The 21,416-nt window shown below is 40.3% G+C and overlaps 1 protein-coding gene across 1 annotated transcript in view; it reads left to right on the top strand.

The window, feature by feature from the left end:
• The window catches only part of ATXN10 (ataxin 10), a 207,959-nt gene that overhangs the window by 412 nt on the left and 186,131 nt on the right, over positions 1 to 21,416 (top strand). The window lies entirely within an intron of this gene.

Below are 21,416 nucleotides of genomic sequence, written 5' to 3' on the forward strand. Positions count from 1 at the left end.
TGCGGGCCGCCGACCCCGCAGCCGGCGCCGGACCTCGGCGGTATCGGCCGCCCCCTCGTCTCGGTACGGGCGGGGAAGACGAGGCATCTGAGGGTCGGGCCTCGAGTGGCACCCAGGCCGCTTGATTCCTAGCACCACGTCATCCTGCGTTGGCCCCCATGATGTTGCAGGAGGAGGACAGAGTTCCACCCCCCGGACAGGTGGGAAGCGGGGTGGAGGAAGGGAGAGACCGTTATCGAACCGGTTATGCCCATTTTATGGAGTCGGCACGTTTGCGGTGCCCCTGTGTGTGCAAGGCACTGCCCTAGGCCCTGTATCGTAAAGCATCTGCTCTACCCGGGAGCGACATTGCAGACGAGGTTGCAGGAATGCCAGTCACCAAGCAGTGGAAATGGCCTTGGAACTCCATTCTGCGTCACTACAGAGCCCAGGCTTTGCCATCCCCAATGGAGGCAGTGTTTTGGGGAGCTTGGAAAAACACTGCGCTGGAGAGGCCGGTCAATCCTGATTTCTCACTGAGAGGCAAGATGGGAGGTAAAAGAGAAGATGCCGGGAGTCTGACAGACTCAGTCTCGGTTCCTGGCTGTATCCCCTCACAAGCTGTGTGTTACTGGACAGTTTCTCCAAAACCTTCAATTTCTTGTCTCCAAATGAGGGTATAATACAAAACTTCGTTGTTGCTTTGTACAGAGGAATAAATGAAATAAAACATGTGAAAATATAAAGTGTGTGAGGTCCTCTGTCATTGCTTGTTTGATTTATTCTATTCTTCTTGGGCCCCAATTTCCTTATCTGTTCAACGGGAGCAATGCTGAACAGTGTCGCCCTTGTGGGATTTTTATGTTAGGAATAATAGCGAATAATACCTTACTCGTGGGATAGTTACAATGGCAGTAATGTTGAACAGTACCTCCCTTGTAGGGTTGTTGTAAGGATTAAATGAGATTATGCATATTAAATCCTTAGTATGAGACAACACATAGTAGGTACTAAGTTCATGTTTGCCAAAGCATTATCATTTAACCTATTTATTGATGATCCATCATGTGCCAGGTATTGTGCTAGATGATGGAGTTGAAAATGAAAGTCTTCACTCTCCCCTGTACTGGGGAGCCAGGAGATAATTGTAACATAATCCTTGGGATATGTACCAAGAGCAGAGGGCACGTAGAAGAATGGAACACCTAGACTTGGGTTGGTGCAAATAATTGATAGAGATTCTCCTGTTTAAGCTACACTGAGTACTTCTGTGTCTCAAATCACACTAGGAAGTGTGGAGCTTCTAAAAGGGTGCTAAAAGCCCCTTGGACTTTTTGAGAAATGCATTAATTGATAATGCTACTACTGGGAGATGTTAATTGATTCAATGCTAGGTATATCTCTTCCATGGTGGACCCTCATTTTAGTCAGTAATCCAATTATCAGCCATTTAGCAAGCACTTATTATGGAGCGTAAACCCTGGTGGCGCCGTGGTTAAGTGCTGCAGCTGCTAACCAAAAGGTCGGCAGTTTGAATCCACTAGGTGCTCCTTGGAAACTCTATGGGGCAGTTCTACTCTGTCCTATAGGGTCGCTGTGAATCGGAATTGACTTGGCGGTTTTTTTTTTTTTTTTAATGAAACAGGTTCTTTGCTGGGGCTGAGGGCACAAAGATGAATATGTCATTCCTTTGAGCATCCTAGAGAAATTGTTGTGTAAACAAATCGTAATGGAGGTCTGTACAAGAAAAGGTGGTAGCACAGAGGGAATATTTGGATCTGTTGAATAGATCGATGGGCCAGGAGGGGCTTTAGATTACTTTGGTTGCTTAGGGTACAGGTGAGGGGGCTAACTAGAGAGAACAGTATATGAATTTTGCAGAACTACTGAGAGGGTTAAATGCAATAACATAGATAAGGTATCTGGTACAGAGTAGACATTTAATATCAGTTCCCTTTTTATAACCTGTACGGTAAAATAGAAGACCCTTCTTGACCTGGTCTGTTGTGAGGTGTTTGTCAAGGGATTGACATAATAAGATCGGCATATTAAATTTCGTTTGCTACCGGTGTGTTGGATAAATTAGAGACAGTGAGGCTGGAGGCAGAGTGGCCTTTAAGAAGCTGTTGCAGAAACCTAAGTGAAAGAAAAGTGCCTGAATTAGGACATTGTGGGGACAGATGGGATAGATTAAATGGACAGGACTTGGGCCAATTGGATTGTTGGGGGAGAGTAAGGAAATGAGGATGCTTTCCAGATTTGTCTTGAGTTCCTCTGACGCGTGTCCTTGCTTCCAGGCAGGGTTTGGAGAGCTGAAATGGTGAACTGATGATCAGATCTTGGGATTGGGAGGCAGACAGTTGTGTGGTGATGCAGAGAACTCTTGAGGAGGGTTTTTAAGGACAGGCTGGTCCTGGTTCTGCCACTGCTTCTCTGTGTGTCTTTGGACAAATCACTAGCTACTTCTAAGGGAGGCCTCAGGAGGTTTGGACCAGATTCCAGCGCTCTGAGAGGGCTCCTCCAGTCCTGACACACTGGGTTTCAGTGTTTTCTTTGTGGGGTCTCCTCTTTGAGAATGTCTCGTAGAGGGCCTAGTCCTGTTGTCTGGTGTGGACAGGAATGCAGATGGACCTAGAGGCAGGATGGGCCAAGGTGCCAGGAGTTGAATGGGACACAAAGTGAAGGAAGATGAGGCCTCAGAGTAGCAAATAGAACACAGCAGACAAAGCAAAAACAGACTGAAGAAAGTAAGAAACTAATTGGTGGAACAAAAGATAAGAATAATCTTTGATGAAATAATGTGTGCTGTGAGCCTTCCCAGATGTTTGATGCTACAAAACAAGCGTCTGGCTGTGGCAGCTGGAGTAATGGAAGTGTCACGTAGTAGAAAGAGCAGTGATCTTGGAACTACGTATATAGACCTGGATATGAACTCTGGCTTACTCTCCCTGGACTTATTGCTTCTCTTATTGAAAATGGGGATGATAATACCCACTTTGCAAAATCATTGTTAAGATCTGTGATATTTCATGTATAGCAGAGAATTTTGTACGTAATAGATGCCATTTATTTGGCTCTTGCTATTAAAAAAATAACAGAACTATAAGTGACTGAGAACCCAATTGTGTTTAATCTGCTTTATAGAAAGCAGTTGAAGGTATTTCAGGAGGATGATAATTTATTCTAATTTTTAGGGTTTCCAGGGAAAGGGATCCTAGAATCTCATTACAATTTTTAGCAACCCCAAGTGAGAGGAAGTTCTTATATCCCGTTGTAGTGGTTTTAAATAAATGTGTTCACAGATGTTTTGATACACCCTCCTTCAAGAAGAGAAGCTTAATTTCTCTCCCTTTGAGTCTGGGCTGAGTTTAGTGACTTCTAAAAAGTAGAATATGGTCGAAGTGACAGTGTGTGACTTCTGAGACTAGGTCATAAAAGACATTGCAGCTTCCTTTTTGTTCTCTCTCTTGGATCACTGGCTCTGAGGAAGCCAGCTGCCATATCATGAGGACACTCAAGCAGCCAAATGGAGAGCGATCCATGTGGTGCGGAACTGAGGCCTCCTGCCAGCAGCCATGTGATGAACCATCAGTCCCAGTCAAGACTTCATATGACTATAACCTCAGCCATGTGTGCAGTATCGTGAGAGAACCTAAGCTACAACCACCCCAAAAAGCCCATCTCAGATTCTGGACCCTCAGAACTGTGTGAGATAATAAACATTTGTTATTGTTTTAAATTGCTAAGTTTTGGGGTAATTTATTACATAGCAATAGATCACTGATACACCAGTTTAAATTCTTCATACTCAGGATTAAACTCATTTTCTGTAGCCTACTTCTTGAAGAATATCTTAGTCACTAAAATTCTTTAAAAAATTGCTGCTGGACAAAGATTAGACAGGGCTATAAAACAAATACATGTGAGAAATGTGCTTCTTATTTCAATCAGATATAAGAGACCAAATGCATAGCTCCTGTCAAAAAGCAGGATGAGAAGGCAGGAAGGGACAGGAAGTGGTCGAATGGACACAGGGAACTTGGGGTGGAAAGGGGGAGTTTGCTGTCACATTGTGGGGATTGCAGCTAATGACTCAAAAACAATGTATATAAATTTTTGTATGAGAAGTTAACTTGAGCTGTAAACTTTCACCTGAAGCACAATTAAAAAAAAAAAAGAAGAAAAAAATTGCTAATGGTCATAAAACATCAGTATGAAGATATTCCTCAACTATTCCTTCTCTGTGGAAGATAATTCCTTTTCTTCTCACCTGTTTTAAATTTGTTGTTATATCTTTTGTTTAATGTGGAGATCTGGGTTTTTGACATTTAACAAGTGATATTTCTTGCTGTGGTGTGAGTCTTTTCATGTCATGTTAAATCCTTTCTGGAGTAAAGTAATATATAAATACATTAAAAATTAAATTTTTGGCCTTTTTCTAGAAGATTTATTTGTCCATCTTGTAGTTTCCTTTATAAAGCATCTCTAAAGACTCTCCAGACCCCCAGTTAAAATGCTGAGCCAAAGTAAGAATTGGTTGTTACACTGTATACCTGCATTGTTCATTAAGTATTGTTGAACAGCACAGATATAGAATATTTCTGTCATCGCACAAGGTTCTGTTGGACAGCACTGCTCTGTAATTTATTAATTTCTGTAGGGAAAATTATGTTCTAGCTCTTGAGAGTTTATGAACTAATGTAATATTTGGGTACTACTTTCCATAAATTCTTTTCATACTTATACAGATACCTCATTGCTTCTCCATTGTGTAAGCTTCTTGAATAAAGTGAGTATATCATTTTCACATATACTTCTCTAACATCTAGCATAGAGCCTGTCAATAGTAGGTGCTTAACAAATTTGTATGGAATTGCTGCTGTTTATATAGCATGGGACTCATTGTGCATTCTTGATCTTTTTTCTTCTATATCCATGTAGACAATGAATTTTTTAGCTTCTGTCAGTATAGCTTATTTTTTGTCTTGAATCTGTTTAGTCAAATTGTTTTTCTGTTTACCTTCTTCAAGTTTTATACATCCTGTTTAATAGTGTAGCCTACTTTCCTCCGTATTCTGAGCCCCTTTACCTTGTAAGCTGTTTTCCTTTTTTTTTAAAGCGCTTACCACATTCTAAAATATTATATAATTTAATTATTTATAGTAGTTTCTTCTTGTTTGTCTTCCTCTAGAATGGAAGGTCTTTGAGAGCAGAGATATTTGGCTTCTTTGTAATTAACAGGTTTGGATAGTGCTACTTGAATTTGTGGCTTGATGTCTTTCATTAGTTAGGGAAATTGTCAGTTGGTATTTCTTCAAATATCACTTCTGCCCCATTTTATCCTTTCTTTCTGGGACTCCAATTACACATATATTTGGCCTTTTTCTGTATTTTCCATACAACTCATAAGGCCTTTTCTATATTTCTATTGTTTTTTTCTCTCCACGTTTCTGTTTGGAAATTATCTACTGTCCTGCCTTCTAGTTCTCTAATCTTTGCTGTTTTTCATTTCCTCCCATTTATTGTTCTTAGTCTTATTTATTGCATTTTTCAGTTTTAGAATTTCTACTTGATTCTTTTTTAAATTTTTTTAATTGTATTTTGGATGAAGGTTTACAGAACAAACTAGCTTCTCATTAAATAGTACTCATATTGTTTTATGACATTGGTTAACAACCCTACGACATGTCAACACTTCCCTTTTCGACCTTGGGTTCCATATTACCAGCTTTCCTGTCTCTTCCTGCCTTCTAGTCCTTGCCCCTAGGCCGTTGTGCCCCTTTAGTCGTGTTTTGTTTTATGGGCCTATCTAATTTTTGGTTGAAGGGTGAACCTCAGGAGTGACTTCATTACCGAGCTAAAAGGGTGTCTGGGGGCCATACTCCCAGGGTTTCTCCAGTCTCTTGTCAGGCTAGTAAGTCTAGTCTCTTTTTGTGAGTTAGAATTTTGTTCTAAATTTTTCTCCAGCTCTGTCTGTGATCCTCTATTGTGATCCTTTTCAGAGCATCTACTTGATTCTTTTTTAATAGATGCCAGTATTCTGTTGAAAGTCATCTTGTCATCTATGTTTTTGAGCATACTAATTACAGTTATTTTAAATAATGTGCCTGATAACTTCAATATCTGGATCACCTGTGGATCTCTTTCTATTGTCTGTTTTTGTCTTCTTGTGTTTGGATGTTTGGTCCTTTCTTTCTTACTGAATGCTGAATATTGTGTATGAAAAAATTGAGGGCATTTCCAGGTATCTTCCTTTTGCAAAATATTTGCAAGCTCACAACCAAAATCAACCCCAAAACTTTATCTAATACCAAAACAATTCAATGTGAAAAGGAGAACTCTTTCAACAAATAGTGTGGAACAACCTGATACCTAATTGGAATTAAGTGAACCTGACTCATGCATCATACCATTCACAAAAATATTTCCAGATGAAAACTGGACAGATGGACACGGAGAACCCAGGGTGAAAAGGGAAAGGGGGAGCATGCTGACACACTGCAAGGATTGCAACCAGTGTCACAAAACAATTTGTGTATAAATTTTTGAATGAAAAACTAATTGCCATGTAAACTTTCACCTAAAGCACACATACACAAAATTTCAAAAGGGACTATAGACCTAAATGTAAAAGCTAAAACTCTAAAGTGTTCAAAAGAAAACATGGGAAAATATCTTTGTGGCCTTGGGTGTAGGCAAACATTTCTTGTCCAAGACACAGACAACGTGAACCTTGCAAGAAAAAATTGATACATTAGACCTTATCAAAATTAGAAATGTCTGTTCATCAAAAGACTCTGTTAACGAAAATGACCTCTCTTACCTCCTCACTTTCCATATCTGGGCTGCCTCCTGACCCCTGCCAGCTTTTGTGCAGACTGAGAGAAGATATTTGCAATACATATATCTGACAAAGGACCCGTTTCAGAATATGTAGAGTACTCATACAACTCAATAATAAAAAGACAACCCAATTAAAAAAGTGGGCAAAATACTTCTGTGCTTTGCAAAAGAAGATGTATAAATGGCCAGTAAACATAAGTGCCGAACATTATTAGTCATTTGGGAAATGCAGATTAAAACTACAGTGAGATACCACTGCATACCCATTAGAATGGTTAAAATTAAAATGACTGACAGCACCAAATTTTGGCAAGGCTGTGGAATTACTGGAACTCTCATACCATATTGGTAGGAATGTAAATGGTATACCACTACTTTGGTTTGGGAAAGATTTTATAAGGTTAAACATACACCTACCTGTCACCCTAAGTATTTATCCAAGATAAACAAAACCAGGTATCTGCAAAAGACATGTACAAAAATGATCGTAGCAGCTTTATTCATAATAGCCAAATCCTGGAAAAAACTCATATGTCTCAGTGGGAGAACAGATAAAACTACTCAGCAGTTAAAATGAATGAACCGCTGTTAAACACAGTGACATGGATGAATCTCAAAAAACATACTGGATGAAAGAAGCTGAACATAAAGAGTACATTCTGATACAACTATTGATCTCTTCCTGTCTGGAGCAAAGGAGAGTGAAGGAAACCAAAGACTCAAGGGAGAAATTAGTCCACAGGAGTAATGACCCACATGAACCACAGCCTCTTCTAGCCTGAGACCAGAAGAACTAGATAGTGCCCAGCTACCACTACCAACTGTTCTGACCAGGGACACAGTAGAAGGTCCCGGTTAGAATGGGAGAAAAATGTAGGACAAAACTCAAATTCATAGAAAAGACCAGGCTTACTGGTCTATGCCAAGAAATTTGGAAGACAGCTACCTGGCCAACTGACTGGAAGAGATCCATATTTGTGCCCATTCGAAAGAAAGGTGATCCAACAGAATGCAGAAATTATTGAACAGTATCATTAATATCACTCACAAGTAAAATTTTGCTGAAGATCATTCAAAAACGGTTGTAGCAGTACATCGACAGGGAACTGCCAGAAATTCAGGCTGGGTTCAGAAGAGGACGTTGAAAAAGGGCTGTCATTGCTGATGTCAGATGGATCTTGGCTGAAAGCAGAGAATAGCAGAAAGATGTTTACCTGTGTTTTATTGACTATGCAAAGACATTCAACTGTGTAGATCATAATAAATTATGGATAGCATTGTGAAGAATGGGAATTCCAGAACAAATGTGCTCATACAGAACTTATACATAGGTCAAGAGGCAGTTGTTTGAACAGAACAAGGGGATTCTGTGTGGTTTGAAGTCAGGAAAGGTGGGCGTCAGGGTTGTATCCTTTCACTATATTTATTCCGTCTGTATGCTGACCAAGCAATTCGAGAAGCTAGACTATATGAAGAAGAACAGGGCATCAGGATTGGTGGAAGACTCATTAACAACCTGTGTTCTGCAGATGACACAGCCTTCCTTGCTGAAAGTGAAGAGGACTTGAAGCACTTGCTGATGAAGATCAAAGACTACAGCCTTCAGTAGGGATTACACCTCAACATAAAGAAAACAAAAATCCTCACAACTGGACCAGTAGGCAACATCATGATAAACGGAGAAAAGATTGAAGTCGTCAAGGATTTCATTTTACTTGGATCCATAGTAAACACCCATGGAAGCAGCAGTCAGGAAATCAAACGACATATTGCATTGGGCAAACCTGCTGCAAAAGACCTCTATAAAGTGTTGAAAAGCAAAAATGTCATTTTGAGGACTAAGGTGTGCTTGACCCAAGCCGTGGTATTTTCAATCGCCTCATGTGCCTGCGAAAGCTGCATAATAAATAAGGAGGACTGAAGAAGAATTGACACCTTTGAGTTATGGTGTTGATGAAAAATATTGAATATACCATGGACTGTTAGAAGAATGAACAAGTCTGTCTTGGAAGAAGTACAGCCAGAATGCTGCTTAGAAGTGAGGATGACAAGACCTTCATCTCATATACTTTGGACGTGTTATCAGGAGGGGCCAGTCCCTGGAGACGGATACAGTAGAGGGTCAGCGAAAAAGAGGAAGACCCTTGACAAGATGGATTGACACAGTGCCTGCAACAATGGGCTCAAACATAACGATTGTGAGGATGGCGCAGGACCGGGCAGTGTTTCGTTCTGTTGTAGGTAGGGTCGCGATGAGTTAGAACCAACTCGATGACACCTGACAACAACAACTGGACTGATAGAGACTAGAGGAACCTCCCAAACTGTCGTCCTAAGATATCCTTTTAACCTGGAACTGAAGCCACTCCCAGAGGTCACCTATCAGCCAAATAGTACATTGGCCTATAAAATAAGCAGTAAAACCCATGAGGAATGTGCTCCTTTAAACAATGAACTATACGAGACCAGACAGTCAACACGTGCACAAAAGCCAAGATAAGGCGTGGAGAGCAGGGAAAGTGGATGGACGAAAGTGATGAGTGTGCTGACACATTACGGGGATTGTAACCAATGTCACAGAACAATTCTAATTTACTGTGTAAACTTTCACCTAAAACACAATAAAATATTTTTAAAAAAGTACATACTATAATTTTATTTATAGGCAGTTCTACAGTAGGCAAAGCAAATCAATGATAGATACAGATCTAAACAGTGGTTGTCAAAGAAGGTTGGGGATTGACTGGAAGATAGCATGATAGAGGTACGGGCCGTCTGGATGTTTGTCGGTCGCAACTCATTGAACTTTAACTTTTAAGATCTGCATTTCACTGTATGAAAATTATACCTCATTCTGCTGTTTGCAAATTATCACACACACCCTCTACCTCCTAAATCTCAGCCAGTGTGATGGAAGTACTTTGGAGAAATATTACTGGCCTTTTCTGCTCATTATTTGAGCAGAAACTGGTAAAACAATTATTTATAAATTATAAAATTTTCTTTAAGTAGAGAGGATCAGATATTTTTTAATGTCATGAGTGTACTGAGCGCTAATGAGTGTTGCTTCACATTTTTGTCTTTGCCAGACTGTGCTCTTCTGTCTATTCCAGAGCCTGGCTGAGGTAATTGACTATGTGAATGCATTAATTACCTGAGACAGAATGTAGGAAGAAACAGATATAATCTTGGAAGAATGAGGGACACAAGTAGAAATGTGGCATAGGAAATTTCAGTTCATTTTTCACTGAAGATTGCATTTGAATGGTGCTTTTGGGATCTCACCTTGCAGGGATGGCTGGAGTAGCTTATCATTTGACTGGTTTAGGACCTGAGCTCTCCTAACTCGGAGGGGGAATTTACTTCAGCTTTTCATGCTTTTGTGACCTTAGAATAATACAGGGCACCTTGTGGGTCTCTTTTTCAGAGTGACTGAAATTTTTTTTAAACGATTTGTGTTTTGGGGGCTTCTTCCCCCACCACCAGCTTACAAGCTCATGCACATGGCTTTTGGTAGGAAGCTTTAGTTCCTCACGACATGGACACAGCCTGGAGTGGCCAGGTTGGGAAGCACAAATTTGGCAGGCAGGTGACGATAAGAGGGGCCAGTCTTAAGTGTTAGTCTCCTTGAACCTTTAGTTTGCTGGCTCACCTTAAGTGGGAACTTCGTTGTATTTTCCCCTCCTGGACTCTCTCCTTCCTATATAGGGAGGTTCTGCATTTTCCTCCCGGCAAACTATCGACCTTGCTCTCTGCACCAATCTGTGACAAGTCAGATTCCAAGGGCCGGGGTCGCCAACAAAAGCACGTCTTACACACAGACAGTGCGTGGAACAACACTTTACTCATGTTCATAGAGGAGGGAGAGCAAGGTCAGCTTCAGCTCTGGGTGCTGGTCCCCTGTGGCCAGCAGGTCACACCCTGCAGCTGATGCAAGCCTGGTGTTCTGCACGCACCCTTCTCGTGAGGGACTCTTCCTCCCTGCGGGGAACAGATACAGAAGTGGGGTTGGCCAGGTGCCATATAATGCACACACTTGGCTAAGCAGATGCTGGGAGCGTTGACATGTGCTCAGGGCGAGAGGGAAGGCGTGTGCTGATAGGTCACCAGCTGCTACGAGAGGAGTTTTTGGTCATGACGCTCTTGACAAGGAAGCCAGTCCACGCTCATCCTGTGTTAGAAGCTAGGCTGACACATCTAGTCCTGAGCACAAGGTTCATTTGTGGCTCACAGGGAAAGATGGCAGGGGGTGCCCGACTTTTCCTGGGATGCTAAAAGATAGAGAAGCAAAATCACTCCATTGCCCGTCTGTTTTGGACAGCGAGCTGTATATCTGTGGCATGGTGAATGACTCTGACGGATGCCACTTCCATATACTGTTTGGGGGCTGAGTCCTTATTTGACTCCCTTCAGAGACTATGGTGCATTCACTCTGCACCAAGTCTGGTTAGGAAGGTCAGCCTTTCCCCCGAACACTCCCAGGGAAAGCCTTTGGAATCGCCTATGGTCAGGCCTGAAAACTCACACATGGGTTTTTATCCAGGAGCCGGACTCCTTGACTCCTGCACCTATGCCCCAGTGAACCTAGCCTAAAATGGGATCTTCTCTTGGTGACTTACCATAATGACACTGGGGATATTGCATGTCTGGTCACTAAGCGTCGCTCATCTGGCCTGTCTGGTGCTGTCTTGACTTCCTCCTGACACTGAAGGTGCACAGTTTTACATGCAGCCTCTACACAAGGCTGTGTTGATTGCAGCTCTTTTCATTCTCAGATACAGGGGAGTCATATCCTGGTGCTGGGTTTCGCATAGTGGCTTTGCTCTCCGCAAAGTATAGGGAGCTTTTGGTCTCCACTAGAATGGGAACAGCCCGAGGGCGGAATTCTTCTGAGTGATCTCTGTATTCTCAGTACCGAGCTTAAGACCCAATGCACAACAAACACTGAGTACCACATTTCCTTGGATATTTAATTTTCTTGTGTCATCAGTTATAAAATGAGAGCATAGAAGAAAGACTGTAATAGAGAGGGTACAGAAAATAGTATTCCAAATAGCTGTGATTTCAAGGGCTAAATGATTCTGTGCTCCTAATGGCTTCTATAAATATGTTGACTAACCTACATAAGGAAAAGTGAACAGGTTAGACAATTTAGAGGTCAGCGTACTGCAGAACTCAAAAGTAAACCTATCCATCTGTGTATACACACATACACATAGGTTTTCCCCGAACATTACTAAGCCTCTGGCCAGCAGAAATGTCTTTGGCTACACCAAAAGAAAAGAAAAAGAGACATACAGCAAAACCCCACATGAGTCGTCAGCTTAGTTAAGAATGCCATAGGACATCTTGACTCAACTATGATTCAGCTCAACTCCGTTGAGAGAGCATCAATTAAGTTATACTATAAAAATAGCCTTTTAGAGTGTGATGACAGTTGCCTTTATTTTTACCTTGGCCATGAGCTGGAATACCACATGGAACTCTTTGGTAAGGTGTTCTGACTCAGCTTCAAAATGCAGAAGTGGTCAGTGTGAGCCACCCCTCACATTCAATTATCTTAAATGGATGAAGTAGACAGGAAAACGTTTGAGCCAGCAAATCAAAATAAATGAGGTTAGACTTGTGAGCAGCTCTCTCATTCTTCCAGTCTTTTGTAGTGGTCTCTGGACTCAAGGGCTTGATCGCTGCACTGTGGGCAAGGGCCTTCACTCAAAGTCAGAGGAACTCTGGAACTAAGACTTAAGGCCAAGCCAACCTCTCTTTGGCCGCAAGCCTAGAGAAGTGATATTAAAGTTAAAAGAGTGGTTTATAGATGATGAACATAATAAATGTCACTAAACTGTACATGTGAGATTATAGAAATGGCACAATAAAAGAAAGATTACTTATAAGCAAGTTGTTCTCATTACAGTGTACATTGAGGAGGTTATACAGTGCTGGAGCCCTGGTGGCACAGTGGTTAAGCACTTGGCTGCTAACCAAAAGGTCAGTGGTTTGAACCCACCAGTGGCTGTATGGGAGAAAGATGTGGCAGTCTGCTTCCGCATAGATTACAGCCTTGAAAACCCTATGGGGCAGTTCGACTCTGTCCTGTAGCATTGCTGTGAGTCGGAATTGACTCAAATGGCAACTTCTTTTTTTTTCAGTACTTAGAACAGTGCCTGGCGTGTACTAAGCACAATTTAAGTGTTAGCTGCTATCATCATCATCATCACTGAGAACATTCTAAAACTTTATCGAAAGACATTAGCAAAGACTTGAGGAAGATATACCATTATATGATAGGAAAACTCAAGACCACCATAAAGGCATCAGTTCTCCCCAAATGGATCTGTAGATTCAGTTCATTCAAGATAAATTCTCAACAGGGTTTTTGCTAGAACTTCACAAGCTGACTGTAACTTACATGGAAGACTCGGTTTTCTCTCATTCTCTGGACTCTCATCCCTTTCAGGCTTTGTACAAACCGTTCTAACTCCCCAACTCTTAATCCTTCCCACGTGCCCCCAACAAAGCTCTCTGTATTCTTAACTTCTCAGAACATTTGTTTCATCCTCTTGATCTAAGTGAAATATAGCTCACTCCACAGGAGAAAGATGTGGCAGACTGGTTCCGTCAAGATTTACAGCCTTGGAGACCCTATGCGGGCAGCTCTACTCCGTCCTATAGGGACGCTATGAGTTGGAATTGACGCGATGGCAGTTGGTTTTCTGAAGACATGCCTTTAACACTGGGAGGTCTGAAAAGTGGGAGCCTGTTTTCTCTCCTATACCCTGTATGCCTCTTGGATTGAAGGTGTTGTAGGCATTGTTCTTGATTGTCATTGCTGCTTTCAGACCTTTTTCCTCCATAAACCGCTTCAATTTTTAATCCCATGCCGTCAGACTGTAATACCTATTTCATCACTTTTTGTAGTTAAAAAAATCTGTGGGTCATTCCTTGCAGAGTTTAGCCCTAGTTTATTGTCTTCTCATGTCTTCTTGTTATTAGGTGCTGTAGAGTTGGTGTCCAACTCATAGCAACCCTGTAGGACACAGTAGAACTGCCCCATGGGGTTACTAGACTGTACGTCTTTATGGGAGCAGATCACATGGTCTTTTCTCCCATGGAGAGGCCGGTGAGTTTGAACACCGACATTTTGATCAACAGCCAAGCACTTAACTACTGTGCCACCAGGTCTCCTTTCTCCTGTCTTCTTGTTGTTAGGTGCCATCGGGTTGGTTCCGACTCATAATGATCCCATGTACAATAGAACGAAACACTGCCCAGTCCTGCGCCATCCTCACAGTCACTGCTATGTTTGAGCCCATTGTTGTAGCCACTGTGTCAATCCATCTCGTTGAGGGTCTTCCTCTTTTTCACTGACCCCCTGCTTTACCAAGCATGATGCCCTTCTCCAGGGACTGATCTCTCCCGATAACATGTTCAAAGTATGTGAGAAGTCTCACCATCCTTGCTTCTAAGAAACATTCTGGCTGTACTTCTTCCAAGACAGATTTGTTCGTTCTTCTGGCAGTCCATGGGATAGTCAGTATTCTTTGCCAGCACCATAACTCAAAGACATCAATCTTCTTCAGTCTTCCTTATTCATTGTCCAGCTTTCACATGCATATGAGGCGATTGAACATGCATACCATGGCTTGGGTCAGGCACACGTTAGTCCTCAATGTGACATCTTTGCTTTTTAACACTTTAAAGAGGTCTTTTGCAGCAGATTAGCCCAATCAATGTCTTGATTTCTTGACTGCTGCTTCCAGGGTGGTGATTGTGGATCCGTGTGAAATGAAATCCTTGACAACTTGAATCTTTTCTCTGTCATGATGTTGTTTTATTGGTCCACTTGTGAGGATTTTTGTTTTCTTTATGTTGATTTGTAACCCATAGTGAAGGCTGTATTCTTTGATCTTCATCAGTAAGTGCTTCAGGCCTTCTGCTTTCAGCATATTGCAGCTTGTTAATGAGTCTTCCTCCAATCCTGATTCCACATTCTTCGTATAGTCTAACTTCTTGGATTATTTGCTCAGCATACAGATGGAATCAGTATGGTGAAAGGATACAACTCTGACACACGCCTTTCTTGATTTTAAACTACACAGTATCTCCTTGTTCTGTTCAAACGACTGCCTCTTTGTCTATGTACAGATTCCTCATGAGGATAATTATAAGTTTTCTGGAATTCCCATTCTTTGCAGTGTTATCCATAATTTGTTTTGGATCCTGTCTTAGTTCTTGGCTATTTCAGTATTTACATAGATCATCCTTGCCACTGCTGCTGTATCCAAGAATAGCCTACTAACTGGTTTCGTGTCTTCTCTTTCTCCTCGTACGATCAGTTCTTTACAAATCAGCTGGAGTGATCCTTTAAAATGTACATCAGGTGATGTCACTCCTCTACTCAGAGCTCATCAGTGGCTTCACATCAGGATAAAAGCTAAAGGCCTTTCCATGGCCCATGGAGTCCTGGGCAGTTTGGCTCCATCTTGCCCCTGATTCTGCCCTTCAGCATTGGGTGATATGTATGCATGGCCCCTTCCTTTCCCTAGGACAGGCCAGATCTGCGTTTCCTTCCCATCCAAGTTCTTCTCCCAGCTAGGTACATAGTTTATTCCTTCACCTTCTTCATTTCTTTGCTCAAGTATTACTTCTTAATAAGATTTCTTTGTAGTCTACTCTTCTCCCTCCCCTAATTCCTGGCAACCACTCTGTTTTCTGTGCCTGTGGTTTTCCATTTTTCAGGATGTGATATAAATGGGGTTATACAGTGGATACCTTTTGAGTCTGGCTTCTTTCACTTCTCCTAATGCACTTGAGGTTCATCTGTATTGTGTGTATCAGTAGTTCATTCTTTATTGCTGAGTAGCATTCCATTGTATGGGCGTGCCAGAGTTTTTCCATTCATTCATCAGTTGAAGGGCGTTTGTTTCCAGTTTTTGGTGAATATGAATAAAATCACTATAAATATTTATGTATAGGTTTTGTATTGTTTTGTAGCCACCTTGAAGTGGCGGAATGAACCCACACCCAATATTTGGTTCGGATGTTGAGACTTACAATGCCACACACACACACACACCAAGAAGGCTTGAAAAGGTTTCTTGGAAAAGTTTATTACTTACATAATGGGACTTTTCTTGGGAGTACAGGGCAGGGTGCCAAGCTGGTCTGAAATGGCTTCAGAGAGCAAGGAAAGGAGACTGGCTTAGAGTTCTTATTGTGGTTAGGGGTTGGGGCTGGGGTGAGGGTTGCCACAGGGAGGGGCTTGTGTGGTTTGAATCTTTTGCCTTGCCAAAGGAGGGAGCACCTAGGATTTCTTACAGCTTGCCCAAATGTGAGGCAGAGTGGAAAGAGGGAGGGGTGAGGCTTAAAGTTGTCAGCAGGCAAACATCAAAAAATGGAGTCAGACTATTACATGTGTGAATGTAAGTTTTTGTTTGTCTTGGGTTAATACCTAGGAATTGCATTGTTGTCTCATAATGAAGGAGTGTGTTTACTGTTGTAAGAATCTGTCAAACTTTTCCAAAGTGACTGTACCATTTTGCATTCCCACAAGTAGTGTATGAGGGTTATAGTCGATCGACATCCTTGATAGCATTTGGTACTGTCAGTTTCTTCTTCTTTTTTAGTGTTAACCATTCTAATAGGTGTGTAGTGGTATTTTACTGTGGGTTTAACTTGAGTTTCCCTAATGACTAATTTAGTGAGCGTCGTTTCATGTGCTTATATGCCATTTGTGTATCTTTTTTGGTGAACTGTCTGTTCAAACCTTTTGCCTACTTTTTTTTTTTTTTTTAAACTGGGATGTTTGTTTTCTCATTACTGAGTTTTGAGAGTTCTTTATGTATTCTGTAACAGGTCTTTTGTAAGATATGATTTGTATTTATTTTTTCCCTCTCTGTGGCTTGTCTTTAATTTTCTTAACCATGTCTTTTGCAGAGCAGAAGTTTTTATTTTTTATTATTTTATTGTTGTACTTTAAGTGAAAGTTTACAATTCAAGTTAGTGTCTCATACAAAAATGTATACATATATCATTACGTGACCCTAATTGTTCTCCCTATACTGTGACAGCACACTCCTCCTTTCCACCCCGGATTTCCCGTGTCCACTCAACCAGCTCCTGACCCGCTCTACCTTCTCATCTCACCTCCGGACAGGAGCTGCCCATTTAGTCTCATGTGTCTACCTGAGCTAAGAAGCACACTCTTCACGAGTATCGTTTTATGTCCCACAGTCCAGTCTAATCCCTGTCTGAAGAGCTGGCCTCGGGAATGGTTTTAGTGCAGAGCAGAAGTTTTTAAATTTGATTAGCCCTCCATCTTTGTTTCTGTTTTCAAATTGTATTGGCCATGCTAGATCATTTGCTTTACCATATAAATTTTAGAATAAGTTTGTCAATTTCGTTCTAAAATCCTACTGGGATTTTTATTAGGGTTGAATTGAATCTGTAGATCAGTTTGGGAATAATTGTCATTTTAGCAAACATTGAGGCTTCTAGTCCACAAACATGATTTATTTCTACATGTACTTAGATCATCTTTGATTTCTTTTGTCTCTGTTTTATAGATTTCAGCATAATAAATTCTATATCTGTTTTGTTAGATTTATGTTCAAGTATTTACTATTGTAAATGGTACTTAAAGTTTTTTCAAATTTCCAATTGTTCATTGCTACTATATAGAAATATAGTTCATTTTGTGTATTATTCATGTATCCTGCAAGCTTGATGAATTTATGTATTAGTTCTAATAGCTTTTTTAAAAAAAATTCCTTGAAATTTTCTGTGTAGATAGTGATATCATCTGCAAATAGAGACAATTGTATTTGTCTTCAATTTGTATGCATTTCTTTCATTTTCTTGCCTTATTACATTGAGTAGGAACTCCAGTTGGATGTTGAGTAGGAGTGGACATCCTTGCCTTTTTCCTAATCTTATGGGGACAGCATTCAGTCTTTCACCATTAAATATGATAATAAAAACAAACAAAAACAAACCAAACCCTTTGCCGTCGAGTCAGTTCCGACTCATAGTGACCCTATAGAAGAGAGCAGAACTGCCCCATGGTGTTTCCAAGGAGCAGCTGGTAGATCCAGACTGCTGACCTTTTGGTTAGCATCCGAGCTCTTGACCACTGCGCTGTCAGGTTAGCTGTAGGTTTTTTTGTTGATAACCCTTTATCAGGTTGAATTTCTTTCTCTCTAGTTTGCTAAGAGTTGTTTTTTTTTTTTCTTCTTTCTTTTTCACAAGTGGATGTTGAATTTTGTCATATTTTTTTCTGTATCTGTTGGTCGATAATATAGTTTTTATTTAGCCTATTGATATGGCAAATTACATTGTTTTTCTAGTTTTGAACCAGCCTTTCATTCCCGTGGTAAACCACAGTGGTTGTAATACATAATCCTTTTTATCTATTACTAGAATCAATTTGCTAATATTTTGTTGGGGAGGGTATGTTCATGACGCGTATTGGTCTGTAGCTTTCTTTTCTTGTAATGTTGTTGTCAGGTTTTGGTATCAAGGTAATGGTGGCCTCATAAATGTGTTGGGAAGTGTTATTCTGGCCTCTTATATTTTTTGGAAGAATTTGTGTAAAATTGGTATTATTTTTCCTTAATTGTTTGGTAGAATTTGCATTTGAAGCCATCTGGGCATGGGTTATCTAAGTAGGAAGGTTTTAACCTACAAATTCAATTTCTTTAGTAGTTAATAGATCTATTTAGGTATCTAGTTCTTCTTTAGTGGGCTTTGGTAGTTTGTGTCTTTCCAGGAATTGATCCATTGCATCTAAGTTGTTGAATTTATGGACATACTTATTTGTGATATTCCCTTATTCCTTTAATGTCTGTGCAATCTATAGTAGTGTCCCTCTTTTCATTCCTGGTATTGCAAAAAAAAAAAAAAATTTTTTTTTTTTGGTCAGTCAGTCTTGAGTTTTATCAATTTTATTGATCTTTTTAAAGAACCAGTTTTTGATTTTATTGATTTTTCTCTACTTTTCTTCATTTTTCAATTTCATTAAATTGTGCTCTTTATTATTTCATTTCTACTGCTTGCTTTTGGTTTAAGATGCTTTTGTTTTTCTAATTTCTTGAGAGGGAAGCTTAGATCATTGATTTGAGACCCGTTTTCTATCGAAGAAATTGATGTTACACATTTCTCTCCTAAGCACTGCTTCTATTGCACATTTTGATTGTGTTGTTTTCATTTTGTTCAATTCAAAATATTTCCTGATTTTTTTTTTTCCTTTTGAGTCTCTCTTTGATCCATGGGTTATTTAAGAGTGTTGTTTAATTTCCAAGTACTTGGGCATATTCTAGATATCCTTCTGTTATTGATTTCTAGCTTAATTCTGTTACAGTCAGAGAATAGTCTTTGTATGATTTCAGTTCTTTTAATTTTGTAAAGATTTGCTTCATGGACCACAGTATGGCCTATCTTGGAGAATGTGCCATGTGCACTTCAGAAGAACTTGTGTTTTCCTGGCGTTGGGTGGTGCATTCTGTAAACACCGGTTAGGTGGAGTTGGTTAATAGTGCTGTTCAGATTATAACCTTGCTGATTTTCTCTTTGTTCTGATGAGAGATGAATTTCAACTGTGGGGAAGGGAAAGCGTGGGAGAGTTTCTGGGTCTGGAGAGGACCAGGGACTTGGCCCACCACCTATTTTTTTATGGCTCACAATTTAAGAATGGTTTTTACATTTTTAAATGATTGGGCGGGGGGAGTTGGGGGACAAAAGAATAGTGATATTTCACGATACAAGAAAAGCATATGCACCTTTAATTTCAGCGCTCACGGAGTTTGACTGGAACACAGCCATGCTCGTTTGTGTTGGTGGTGTCTATAGCTGCTTTCGTCCCGTAGTGCAGTGTTGAGAAGTTGTCACAGAGACCGTCTGGCCCTCAAAGCCTGAAATATTTACTCTCTGGCCCTTTACAGAAAAAGTTTGCTGAGCCTGCAAAATGGATTGCTCTGGGCTGTCAGGGACAGCTTGAGAGTCCTTGTAGCGCACGTGACAGAGACGGGAGAAGAGTGTAAAAAGGAGAGGTTTGAGGTCTGCAAAGATGAATTTCAGAATTTTGCCCTAGGCTGGTTCTGTCAGGAGATGAGACGTTTTTATTTTCTGTTTTGTTCAGTCTGGCCCAGTCAAATCAGTAAGCAGAAGGGCTTATGGTTTTAAGTAACAGCCAGGGATTGTGGTTTTAATCTCTGAACTTGTATTTTAATAGTTTATCTCGGTGACAGTGGTTGAGCTTCTCTAGCCCACATTATGCCAGTTTTTAATTAAATCTAAGGTATCAGAATAAATCTTTTAACAAGTATGAAAGTCGTAGTTGTAGCATTACAATGACTAGCATTTAGTTTCCTTTTCAGTGAGAGGTCCCACCTGACGAATTACCTGTGAAATGTGTGTATACACAGCGTATTAGGCCCCTCTAACCAGTTACATATAATCACTGATCGTTTTCTTTAATTTTACTCAAACAGGGCATGCCAAGATTAAACCTACAGATCTGCCCAAACTTGAAGGAAATGAAATTCTACCTTTTGTAAAATTCAGTGGGTTTTTTTTTTGTTGTCATTGGGGGGCGGGGGGTGGTTTCTGTAATGTAACATTTCATTTCTATATTGTCTTCAGGGTATGCATTCCTATCTAACAGGAATGTCTAACAGTTGAATTTTAATTGCCGTTGTAAGAACTTTCTGCCGTCTGTGAATGAAGTAGCAAAGCTTTTTAAAGTCTTTGTGAATATTTTTTGTTAATTTGGTTAAAGCAGAAATGACAGCAGTTACTATTATCAGTAACACTTATAATATAAGAACACTTGACTGATTTTTACTATTTCATTGTTGTTAATCATTGCACATATTTAGTTGTGCTTCTTGATAAAGAATGTAGAATTTGCAGACAGTAAATTAGGACTACTTTGGATCTGTAACATCAGATAGTTTCAAGGCTGTAGAGAAGGTAAGGGAGTTAAATGTTTCTGTAATATTTACTGTTATTGACTAAAAACTTTTTTATCTTCATCTGATGAAAGTTGTTAGTGTGTTATATTGTATAAAAATATGGTAAATAGAATCCACAGCAATTCATTATATGGCCCTCAAGGAAAGCGTTTTCTCCTAGGCTTTATAGAGGGATCCAGATATCTAAGACATGGTCTCCGCGCTCAAGAAATTTAAAATACAGTTTATTGGGTTACAGCTCCTCTCCCGTCTCTCCTCCCCCCTTTAAGCTATCCATTACATCATTTAGTGGGGAAGAAGAAATTAGGTGTTTGTTAAATATCAATTATAAGATAGCAGTATCTACATCTTAAAATACGGCCATTTTTCAAGTTTCTGAATCCAGGATATGTGGATTTCTTCAATGAGAATTGAGGAGTTGAGCTGATGCCCCAATATTTCCCTTCAGGACAGTGTTGACATGTCGTGGGGTTGTTAACCATTGTCATAGGGCAATATGTGCACTAACTGTTTAATGAGAAACTATTTGTTCTGCAAACCTTCATCTAAGGTACAGAAAAAAAAAAAGAAGAAGAATTATCAATGTGAGCTCAAATTGACAACAGCAACTCAGAAGGTTTGATG

Source organism: Trichechus manatus, unplaced genomic scaffold, assembly GCF_000243295.1.
Source record: "Trichechus manatus latirostris isolate Lorelei unplaced genomic scaffold, TriManLat1.0 scaffold00069, whole genome shotgun sequence".
Classification (NCBI taxonomy): domain Eukaryota; kingdom Metazoa; phylum Chordata; class Mammalia; order Sirenia; family Trichechidae; genus Trichechus; species Trichechus manatus.